Genomic DNA, 12,167 nt, shown 5'->3' on the forward strand with positions numbered 1-12,167 from the left:
TAGGCTTGAAGGGGCAGCTAATCAGAAAGTACCAATATATCTTCTTCAGTTAATAAAAGTTATTAAATGCCTTCCCCGAGATTCAAAGGCGCACCCTTCGGTATCGCAGTCCCTTAACCTTAACCTTAACTCCCTTAACCACTATACTGTCTTGTAATCAGCTTCTTTCTGAAGCTGTTGTTTTTGGTTGATTTTTTTTTTTTTTTTTTTTGTGCAAGAGCTGAGGCTTTTAGCAGCGAAAGTGGTTAATGAGACGAATAATCAGTCTCATTTAAAACTCCCGGACGTCCCCTAGCTAAATTTATATCCTTATCCAGTTACATGCTGCCAACTGTGCATTTTACATCGGAGACAAGGAATAGAATTTTATTGTACGCGTGGTTTAAGATATCCATGGTCAAAGATAACATATGGAGATGCTTTCTTTCGCCGCGCTCCCCAACCAGGCGACGGCTCCTTCGTTCTGACACCTGCGCCACTTGGACTGCACTGTCTTTTTCCAGCATAGTTCACGGGTGACAAAACACGTGCTGTTTTCCCTTAACACCCCAATGAAAGTCAGGGGACAGTGATTTAGGAAGGGGGATTCAGGAGGGGTGGTCATCGCTGCGGGCTTTCTTTCCAGTCACGTTCTGGACAGCTCCAGGCATTTTCCTAAACGAATAACCCTCCACTTTGACCATTCAAGACGTGCGAAACGGTGCTTAGAATATTTCAGGGCATTCACTGGTCGGGGAGCAAGACACAAGGGAGGGACAATTTTTCTGCATAATTACCGAAGTCTTGATGATACGCGTGATAGTGGTAATCTGATTAGACAAGACGTCTGGGGACTCGTTGAGTATTCTGCTCCTTTTCTTTGCGTTGTGCTTGCGGAAGAATTATAAATATCTCTACGATTTAGGATTTGATTTCTTTGAAAGTATTTCAAAAAGCATGCTGTAATGATTGATGACCAAAAACAGGATTTTGTCGTATTTGAATCGTAAGAAATTGACTTTGTGTGTAATGAGTACAGTAAGAAACCAATTAGTGTTGGTATTTTTTGTCATACTGATAATTACCCTTTTGGGGGTGGAAGCTCGTAAAAAAAAGTACAAATATGTGACGTGGCTTGGTGTTCCAGATCGACAGAGACCGTCAGAACTACAGCGGACAAGTAAAGCGGCACTACAGTCAAGGGTGAGTGAAAATTCTGTAATTTTTAGAATTATTTTAACTGAATTATTTTTTCATACTAGCCATTAGAATGTTCATATAAACTTAAAATTTAAGAGAGTTTTTAACGAAACTATTAAGGCATATGCGTATTGAAAAATGAGGGAAATCAAAAAATGTTTTCTCGATGTTTTACGCAGTTTTTTCCCATAATTTTGATATTCTTATTGTTAAATGCTAATGAAATTTCGTTTACTTCTCGTTATAATTGATGATTCATGCTAAGTTGGTATAAGCATGCGATTTGAAACAAGGGTATATATGGCCTGTGAGCGAAACCAGCACTAGCCTTTTTGCTCTCCTTCCCAGGGAGTCGAACCACGGATCTCGCAATTGCGCGCTGAGCGTGCAGACAGAAAGGCATGCCACCACGAAGGCATGCCAAGACGTTGAGAGAAATGCTTTATAATACAAGTGCTAAAAGGAACAAGCGTCATAATCAATCATTATTAATAACAGCAGTAAAAAATTGTTTCTAATATTCGAAACAAAAAATGCAATATAAAAAATAAACCATTAACCCCCCCCCAAATAAAAGATCTGATTAGATCTGAGAGATTTTGTATTATGCCCAAAAAGGCGTCTTTTTTTTTTTTTTTTCTTCTGTTATAATGTTCTTCGCACTCAAACTGCATAAAACTGAACACAAAATATTTAAAAACAGCACATCTTTAGAATTTCCGATGCACAGTCTCGCACGCTGGAGATAAAAATGTTTTTTTCCGTTCAGTGTTACCATTGCTCACTTTGAAATTAGACTTCGTTAATCAAAAATTCGTTAAACGTTTTACAATAATAAAACCAAGTGCACATGTTCGGGTGGAGGATTACGTTATTCAAAATTGGATGGCTCTAGGTCACTTTTTCGCACAATACGACAAACATACATATATTCATGCAGATTCTTCATTATCTAATTTCCTTAAATATAATACAGAGCGATAACATTTGGTGGCAACAATTTAAAAAGTGATTCACCGTTTATACTGAAACGCCACAAAATGCCGTTTCTGGACTAGTAGCACTTCTGGCTTCCTTTATTAGCCCAAAAAAAGGGCATAGTATTATGGTTAACCTTTCTGCTGGGGACTAGAACATATATGTATCTTCCGTTCGCTACATTAAAATAAACCTCAAAATAATTTAGTATACTATACATATTTAACATTTGATATTTACTACGGAGCAGGAAATGGCAGAACCCATCGATTTGTTTTCCTGTTCCTTCCTGATTGAATAGCTGAATAAATGGCTTCATTACATAACAAATTAGTTCCTCTATCCCACGTGCAAGGGTTAATAAATATCGCAAAGATCTTGTTGTAATATCTATTAAAAGAAAAAAAAAACTGATTTATTAATTGCATGGTTTTTCAATGTGAACTTAAAAACATAATGCATGTCGTAATTGTAATTTTTTCCCGATAAACAATATTAGCAACATCATCTTCAACAAATTCCTCTGGATAGGTTTGTGTTTGATTTTAACAAATACTTTTGTGGAAATTTGAGGCGAACTTAATTAAATTTGACCTTGTTAGACTCTTTTCTTGCTTTTCGTTTCTCAGTGTAAAAGTGTAGGAAAATTTAAAAAAAGAAAAGAAAAGGGTAAACAAATTTAAAAGCTTTCAGATTTTATATACTACCAAAGGGGCGTTTTTTTTAACGTTTTGTGTGTTACCTTTATTTATTAATATCATGTTGTTCGCACTTAAAACATAAAATTCAATTCAACAGTAATATCGCAAAACAATTTTTAAATGAGCGTATCTTTAGAATTTCCGATACACAGTCTTGGGCGCTGAAAATAAAAAAAAAAAAAAAAATTCCTCGTACAGTGTTCAAATTGCTCGCTTTGAAATCCTTGAGTTTGTTAATCAAAAATTTGTTACAGTTTTAAAAATGTGAAATAGATAATAAAACGAATTACCAGTTCCAAATTTGGGCTTTCAGATGCCCAAATTCGGGTGGAAAAGTACGTTATTCAAAATTTGATGGCTCTAGGCACCGTTGTTTTATCGCAATGCGAGAAACAGACATACATTTATGCAGATTCTTAATTATTTAATTTCTTTAAATAAATATAATGCAGGGCTCTAATATTTGGTGTCAACAATTTGAAAAGTCAAAAGCCATTTTATCGTGGACGACGCAAAATGCCAAAACGAAATTAATAGCTCTTCTGGGCAAATTGCCCCTTAGGGCTAATGAAATCAGTCAAAGAGCATAAAATTTACAATTACTTAATTAAATACTATTACATTGAATTCAGAATTGTGTTACAAAAAGTTCAGTAAATTGAATCATGCATTGTAAAGCGAAATTAAATCAGTTCGTATCTCGTTTGAAATGCCATCGCCGCAGCGTATGAAAACCTCTCGGTTTTCTCCCAAATATTTTCCCGTGTCTTCATGTTTCAAGATTTGCAGCTATGCTAAATGATTACACCTGTTTGAAAATTTCATGTAACACCTCCTGTGAGGTGCCACAATGCCATTTGTATGGAAGTGCTATTAGGGTAAAACGTTACCGTGAGAAGCGCTAGAAAGATAACAAAGATTACCATAAAGCACGAATACTAAATCTTTTTTTTTTTATGCGGTACGTAATGAATAACACAATTGGTTTGTATGTTTCTAATAGTTAGCCTCGTTAAGCAGTGCTTTTATGGACCATTAAGAAGTTTAACAATGAAATGCATATTGGGCACCATCACAGTAGTTTTTATTTTCCCCAGGTGACCGAGCCCGTTTATATGCCAGCTTTTTTAAGCTCCTTTTTAGTGCATGAATTGTCGGAAACGGTCCGTTCATCAAAGTTAAATCATCTGCTTATTGTAAAATGTTTTATTTCTGCTAGAAAGTTATTTCTTTTTTTTTACAATAAATCCTTAAATGGTTATAATAGCTGTTCCTCATTATTTCCAGTCTTCGGAGGTAGTGAGAAGACCTAAATTCTGAATTAATGATGGATAATTAAGGTGCACCTGGTTCTTGTTACGGGAAAAGATCAGTCATTTTAATACCGATAATTCGAACGTTCAGCAATTTACTATTACAACGAATTTTATTAGAAGCTTACGATAAATTAACGTATTTCTCTCTGCCCCGTAGAATTTACAATGCATCGTTTTGCCTTTGTTACTCTCCCAACAACAAAAGGATAGCTAATTGCTTTAATGTTGGAAACAAATTGATGATGATTTGATGTTTCGTTGTTTATTCTGACGTTAAGCGGGAATTCATGCCGCTTTTACTACAGCCTGATAGAATCCCTTGAAGGGCCTCACACATGAAATTTCATTACCTTTGTGCGAATCATCTTTGAGTATAGCAAATTGGAACTAAAAGGAAAATAAATTAATTTAGTGAGCTCTGATATTTACAGGGAAAGTAAAAACTCGCGAATAGTTAGTCCGCGAGTTTTCGATGCTTTTAGCTTTGCTAAGCTTTTAGCTTATTTTTTTCCCCCTGTTGCAAACACTTTAGAATTAAAAATTTGTTTTTAAATGGGCTTTTCTGCCACCAGCTACTTAATATAGTTATCATAAATAAGAAAAATTTTAATGGGTCAAGCTAGTAGTTAAAAAAAAAAAAAAAAAAAAGACAAAGAAAAAGAAAGAGCAGCCCTGACCATATAGTGGTTAGGGAACCTACTTCGGTACCCAAGGGCCCGGGTTTCAATCCCAGAGACGGCATGGATGTTTGTAAATGTATAGTGTGCGCGCGACATGAGGGTACTCTAAATATGCGGCGAGCCAAGAGTCCTTTCGAGAAGTTAGTGGTACAGGATGAAGGCTAACTACAGGCGCAGTCTTTCACTCCTTGCCACGATGAATTTCATGGGCTAGTTCCGATATTACTGTCAGACAAGTGACAACACAACAAGAACAAAAAAGAAAGAAAATCTGAGAAGCTTCCGATTTTAATATCAAACCAGAGAAATTGTTAAAAGTGGTTTTTTTTTTTTTTTTTTTTTTTTTTTTTTTTTTTTTTAAATAAATGCTCTCGCTCAGTATCGGAGGTTACCAGTTTCCTCTTAGCTCACTCCTTCTAACACAATTTCATGTCTTTTTAGCTTTATTATTAACCATCGTTTTCTTTGCACTTACGTTATGTAAAATTCAACAGCAAAATCATAAAATATTTGAAAAAAGCATATCTTTAGAATTCCTAACAGTGTCTTAGGAGCTGCCATACTTTTTTTCATATTCGCTATATTATTTCTTTGAAAACTAACCACGCAAGGGGCAAGCCTCCTAAAATAGTTATCATAAAAAAGAAGAAATATTTAATGAATCTAATTGGTGTCATTTCATAAAAACAATCTAATATTTATAATTACACCTCATGATTTAAATGCATTTTTATTTTATAAGGTATTTTCTCCCTCCTTCTAGCGTGATTTCGTGGTCTAACGGTAGTACAATCGGCGGGTATTCGAGAGGTCCAGGTTCGAGTCCCGGCGAGGGCATTGCACATTTTTCACGTCTCCTGCTTAAAAAATTCTAATGACTGTGCAATTTAATCAATCAGATTAAAAAGCAGAGGAAAAAGGACTGCATTGATTGCTTCTGGAGCGCTTGGTTTGCTACTCAATAACAGAAAGATTGTTTTTGGAAGTTACTGAATAGCAACACAACATAACCATGGTGCATGGGGATAAAAGGTATTGTATTTAAGGTTGAGAACTGAACATATGGATTAAAAATTAAAGATAAGCATCCTACATTTCGCCGAATGGGTCTGGAGAAAGCAATGTCTGATATCAAACAGTGTTGCCACTTCCAGCATTCAAATCGCTGAGCTTGTTAAAGAAAAATTCGTAGAATTTACACAATATGTAATAAATCAGATGCAAATTCGAAATTCAAAATTCAAGCTTCGAAGTGCTCATGTTCGGGTGGAGGACTACGTGTATTAAAAATTCAGTTATTCTGCGTGCCCTCGTCTTTTCACGAAACGAAGAACAAACACATATATGAGCAGATTCTTCATATTGTAATAATCGTAGCCTTACTTTTAAATAATAAATCGCGATAATATTTAGTGGTAAGAATTTAAAAAGTGATACGGGAAAAAAAAAAAATGACTATGAGACTAATAGTACCACTGGTGCTAACAATAACAGATACGAAAAACTTCTTTTATTTCTTTTAAATTGCTTAGTTTGTTAATCCGTAACAGACAGATTAAATTTGAAACAAAATTAAGTAACTTAAGCTTTGCCGCATGGCAGCATATTGAAGCATAGAAGAGAAAAATATTTTATTTCGGAAGTGGCAACATATTTGTTTTATAACGCTGAAATTTTTGATTAAATTTTAATTTCGAGATGCACATATTCGAGTCGAATGATTATGATTATAGTCTGAAAAATTAATTCACATTAATAATTAATTCACAGATTAATTAATTCAGACTGAATAATTAACTCACATTTTACTTAACAGTAACGGAAAAATAAATTAAAAGTCAAATTTGACGTGACAGTAACAGGAAAAAGACTCCAGATCACATTTTACTTAACAGAAACAGAAAAAGTACCAGATAAATCTACATAGCATTCAACAACAACTATTTAAAATGAGATGTAAAATCTAGTAAAAAGATTAAGATTTAAAAAAATAGAAAATAAAATATAATTGTCCGTGTGTAATTATGAAAGATGAATATCGTATTTAGGAGCAAAATGGTTAATTCGTTTGATTATGGCACGCTACCTGTCCAAGGGAAGAGATGCCTTCGGGAGGACTTCCAAAGGAAAACTAGCTATTGATATCAATGAGGCAGAATTTCAAGATTTATTAGAATATTAATCGATTATGCAGGAAAAGTTAAATTAAGCTAGCTTCCGAACACTTCAAAAGAGGTTAAGTTAAATTTTTTGCCCAAAGGGAACACTTGCCCCAAAGGGAACACTTGCCCAGAAGGGCTATTAATTTCGCTTGGCATTTTGTGTCGTCCACTGAAAAACGGTGGTTCACTTTTCAAATTGCTGCATCAAATATTAGAGCCCTCCATTATATTTAAATAAATTAAATAATGAAGAATCTGCATGAATGTATGTATGTTTCCCGCATTGTGAAAAAGACAACAGTACCTAGAAACATCAAATTTTGTATAACATAGTCCTCGACTCGAGTATAGGCATCTGGAAGCCCAAATTTAGAATTTGACTTATTACCTATTTCATATTTTGTACAAAGAATTTTTGATTAACAAACTTAACGATTTCAAAGCGAGCAGTGGCAAAACACTTTTATCTCCAGGGGGTGAGACTCTGTGTCGGAAATTCTAAAGATATGCTCTTTTAAAATATTTTTTGATATTGTTGTTGAATTGAGTTTTATAGTTTAAGTGAGAAGAGCATGATACTTAATAAATAAAGGTAACACGCAAAATGTTAAAAAAAAAAAAAAAACTACCCATTGAACGTAATTTAAAATCTGAAACCTTTCAAATTTTCTTTTTTGCCCCCCCCTTTTTTTTTTTTTTTTCAACAAATTAACTGCTTGAACAAATTGAAGTTTGTTAATAATTTTTGACACTGTACAGAGGATTTATAATTTTTTTAAAAACTTTTTATTTAAATTTATAATTAAAAAACGCCCCTTTGGGCGTAAAATAATATCTGAACGCGTTCAGAGTTTTTTTAAACTAAAACTGAAGATCTCATACGCAGAATATGATAAAATACGTGTTCTAGTAAATATCGGCATTTAACCAACTCATAATAATAATTGCATTCATTAAAAATAAAAATACTTTCACTTTAATGAAATTTTCGTAGCATTACCAAATAAGGATCCTAAAGCAATAAAACTTCATGCGAATATTAAAAACGCATTTTAAATTTTGAAAACTTATATGTTAGTTATGTGATAATTCTTTCGGCATACCAAAATAACAAATTAAAGGCACTAGTAAATAGCAAAATTCAACAAATAGCCTTTAAGGGGGAAAACAAAAAAAAAAAATCAGCTGAATTATTCTAAATAACTTATTAACGAGCTATTCAAGCTCCTCGAAATGACGTTTAATATCGTAAATTTCGAAATCAAATATCTCGGGCAAATTTTGTCGTAGTACCATAACATTTTTTTTTTTAATTTTATTTTTATAACAAGCATAAAATTTTCTTGAGTATAAAATTTCGAGGTCAATTTAGTATTTTATACATTTATACATTTAGTATTTTATACATCAAATTATACGAAAACATGAATCTCTGTGCCATTTAATTTATCTAATTGGAAGTATATGTCTGCTTTCATACGGCATTACTTGTGGCCGTATTTATGAGTAGACTGTTATAACAAAAGTATTTATATTTACTAGACCAATTTTTATAACTAAAGTTTGAGGCAGCTAGAAAAATCTTTGCTGAGTTACTAATTTATGCTATGCAAAATGTTCGCTTCCTTCTCCCCAAAAAACTACCCTTTCCTAAATATCAAGAAACAGACTATACATCAGTTTGAAAATTTTTTCTTACATCTCCTTCAAATGGTGATAGAGTAAAGTTAGAATGCATTCGCATTCAAATTTAAAAGCAAATTTCAAGTGAGTGCAAAGTTTCGATTTTTTTTTTTTTTTTTTTTTACTTCGAGGAATAGAATAACAACTACGCATAAAAGATTTCATGATGCATAAGGAGTGTAAAAGGTACGAAAACTGCAAGAACTCGAATGTTTTATTCATTCGTCCATCTCACATCTCACTGAAGTTGCTCTGACATTATAATTTCCATACGCTATATACAGATATTGCACGATATGCCTCTGTTTTTTTGTTTTTTAACGCCTAAATTTCTGAAGAAAAAATATTTGTAAATTCTACAAATGCCTCGCATTAAATAAATATAATAAATAATATTGTGATACTAGATAGTGCTAGTTAGATGTGACAAGAAAGACCGACCTAATTATATTATTGATATAAGCAAAAATAGTCCCACCAGCGGCCAAGCTGTAAAATCACCGAACACTGGTAATTCGGTCGGAAGTTCGAATCCCGCGAACGGGCTGACTGTATGGCGTTTTCGTGGTTTTCTCCATGTACAACGTGTATACGAGTCAGTTTTCCTTAAAAAGTCCTCCACGAAGGCATCCCTACCCTTAGGCAGATAGCTCTTGAGGCTTTGTGGTAATCACATAAAACCAAACCAATAGCACAAATTTGTTGCATTTAAGGTATTTGTTATAAACATATAGACATGCTAATTTATATGATGTGTTGGTTACCGTTAACATACAAAAATCGATATGATACGAAACTGTTATTAAAAATGTTTAAATTCACAGAATCTCGTGTTGTGAGAATTATTTAGATAATTCACGTTATTATTTGGTAAGCTAACCAAACTACACCTTCAGTCTTTTTAAAAAATTATGTCATTTTGGAAGAGAAAGATGCGAATGTAAAATTTAAAACTAAGCAAATCAGTACATTTATTTATTCAAATTAAATTCAAATTTATTCATTGAAACTACTAAACTTTATTTATTCAGGTTATTCAAAATCTGTGCGAAAATAAGGTTGCTCTTTCACCTAATTAAAAAAAAATATTTCATAATGAATTACTATGAACGGCGTATCACATTTCAAATTATTGCTATCCAATATTATCGCCCTGTATTACATTTAAAGAAATTAAATAATGAAGAATCTGCATGAATGTATGCCTGTTTCTCGCACTGGGATGAAACAACGGTACTCAGAGCCATCGAATTTTGAATTTCGTATTTGTTTTATTATCTATTTCATTTTTTATAAAACTTAAGCGAATTTCTGATTTACAAACTAAAGGATTTAAAAGCGGGCAGTGGCAACGCTGTACGGAATAAAACATTTTTATCTCCAGCGAGCGAGCTTATTGGACATTCTTAAGATATGCTGTTTTTAAATATTTTGTAATTTTTGGTATTGAATGGAATTTTATTTGGTGAATTTATAAAATAGCACGCCAGCAGCGGGATACTTAATAAATATAGTAAACACAATAATAAAAAGATAATAATAAAATAATAAAAAGACAAAAGTAAAATAAAAATAATAAAAATTAAAAATAAAATAATAAAAAGACAAAAAAAGAATGTTTCGTAAAGCCAGTCATCTTAGTAAGAAAACTTCACATTGATATAATGAACTGAAAAATACTCGAGTAAAAAAAAAAAAAAAAAAAAAAAAAAAAAAAAAAAAAAAATGTTAGCATTTAACGCTGCATCAAGAATTCTAAAGGTATACGGCTATGTTGCTTCAATATAATACTGCACATACCTTCAATATAAGGTCCGTTTTAATAAAAAAATATTTAAGAAGGTAACAAAGCTTATATTTATGGTGTCTTTGTTATAATCCTGAAAACAATGGTCCCGGAAATTTACGCAACTTAACACTGATTCTGGCTGCTACATTATGTTTAACTATCTTCTATTTTTATCACATAAAAGACATCAGCTATGAGAGAGACATCATGTTATTTCTTCCCACGCTGCATGTCTACTTTTTGTAGACGCACAAAGATAAAGGCTATCTTTTGTAGACATCCAGAAGTCTACCTAAATTTTTGCAGATGGTGGATGCAGGAAATGCGTAGTATCATGATTCTAAAACGTGATTCAGGGCCTCTTTTGATCTAACCTATTCAATTAAATGCGAAATGGGCAGATTTTTTGCAACAACTGGGACACTCTCAAATCCCTTCCGATAAAATGCCCATCGATGAATCTTCCATTCCCCTCTAATACCCCTAAACAAACGAAATTCCGAAATTTGCGAAGCTATGCCAGGTATTGGTCATGCCTCGATAAGCCAGCTTTATAGCGCAAAAGAGCTATTAGTCCCAAAATGGGATTTTGTGCAGAATCGCTATAAATGCATCGTTTTGCTTTTCATTGGAATCTGCTTCCATTTGGCAAAATGTAAGACATTTATTTTTCAAATTGAATCTGCCTGTTATAGATTTAAAAATTTAGCTTTTGAAAGCAATAGATGCAGTTTTTAAAAATATTCCTTTCTCACTTTTGAATCGGATTGATATAAATAATTAAAAATGTAATTAATACTATTTAATTAAAAATATTTAATATTTTCGTCGAATGGCGTTATATATATATATATATATATTATTTATTTCATGTTTTATAAAACTTTAAATGAATTTTTGATTAACATCCTCAACGCAGTGGCTACACAGTACGGCATAAAATATTTTTATTTCCAGCAGGTGAGATTGTCTATCGGAAATTCTTAAGATATGCTGTTTTTAAATATTTTGTGATTTTGCTCTTGAATTGAATTTTACGTGGTTTAAGTGCGAAGAATTTGGTATTTAATAAACAAAGGTCAAACATAAAAAGTTTTAAAAAAAGAACAAAAAAAAGGAAAATCTGAAAGATTTCACATTCTATATTACACCCAAATAAGCGTTGTTTTTTTTTTTTTTTAACGTTTTGTGTGTTGCCTTTATTAAATATCATGTTCCTCTCACTTAAACCATAAAATTAAAATCGACAGCAATATTGCAGAATATTTAGAAAAAGTGTATCTTTAGAATTTCCGATACACAGTCTCGCGCGCTAGAAATAATTTTTTTTTTTTTTTTTTTTCCTGTACAACGTTTCCATTGCTCGCTTTGAAATTCTTGAATTTGTTAGTCAAAAAGAGAATGTATTAAAAAAATTTATCTTCTAAGTCTTTTAGCATAATGATCTTTTACATTAAAAAAAAAAAAACTGAAGGGTTTCAAATTTTTAAATTATGTCCAAATGGGCGTTTTTTTAACATTTTGTATGTTACCTTTATTTATTAAATATCATGTACTTATGTACTTAAAAAATAAAACTGAGTTTAACAGCAATATTGCAAAATAATTTTAAAATGAGCATATCTTTAGAATTTCCGATGCACATTCTGCTGGAGATAAAAATGTTTTTCCCCGTACAG

This window comes from Stegodyphus dumicola, chromosome 3 (genome assembly GCF_044657685.1).
Source record: "Stegodyphus dumicola isolate Sdum_Otavi_A_Nest chromosome 3, ASM4465768v1".
In the NCBI taxonomy this organism is placed as follows: Eukaryota; Metazoa; Arthropoda; class Arachnida; order Araneae; family Eresidae; genus Stegodyphus; species Stegodyphus dumicola.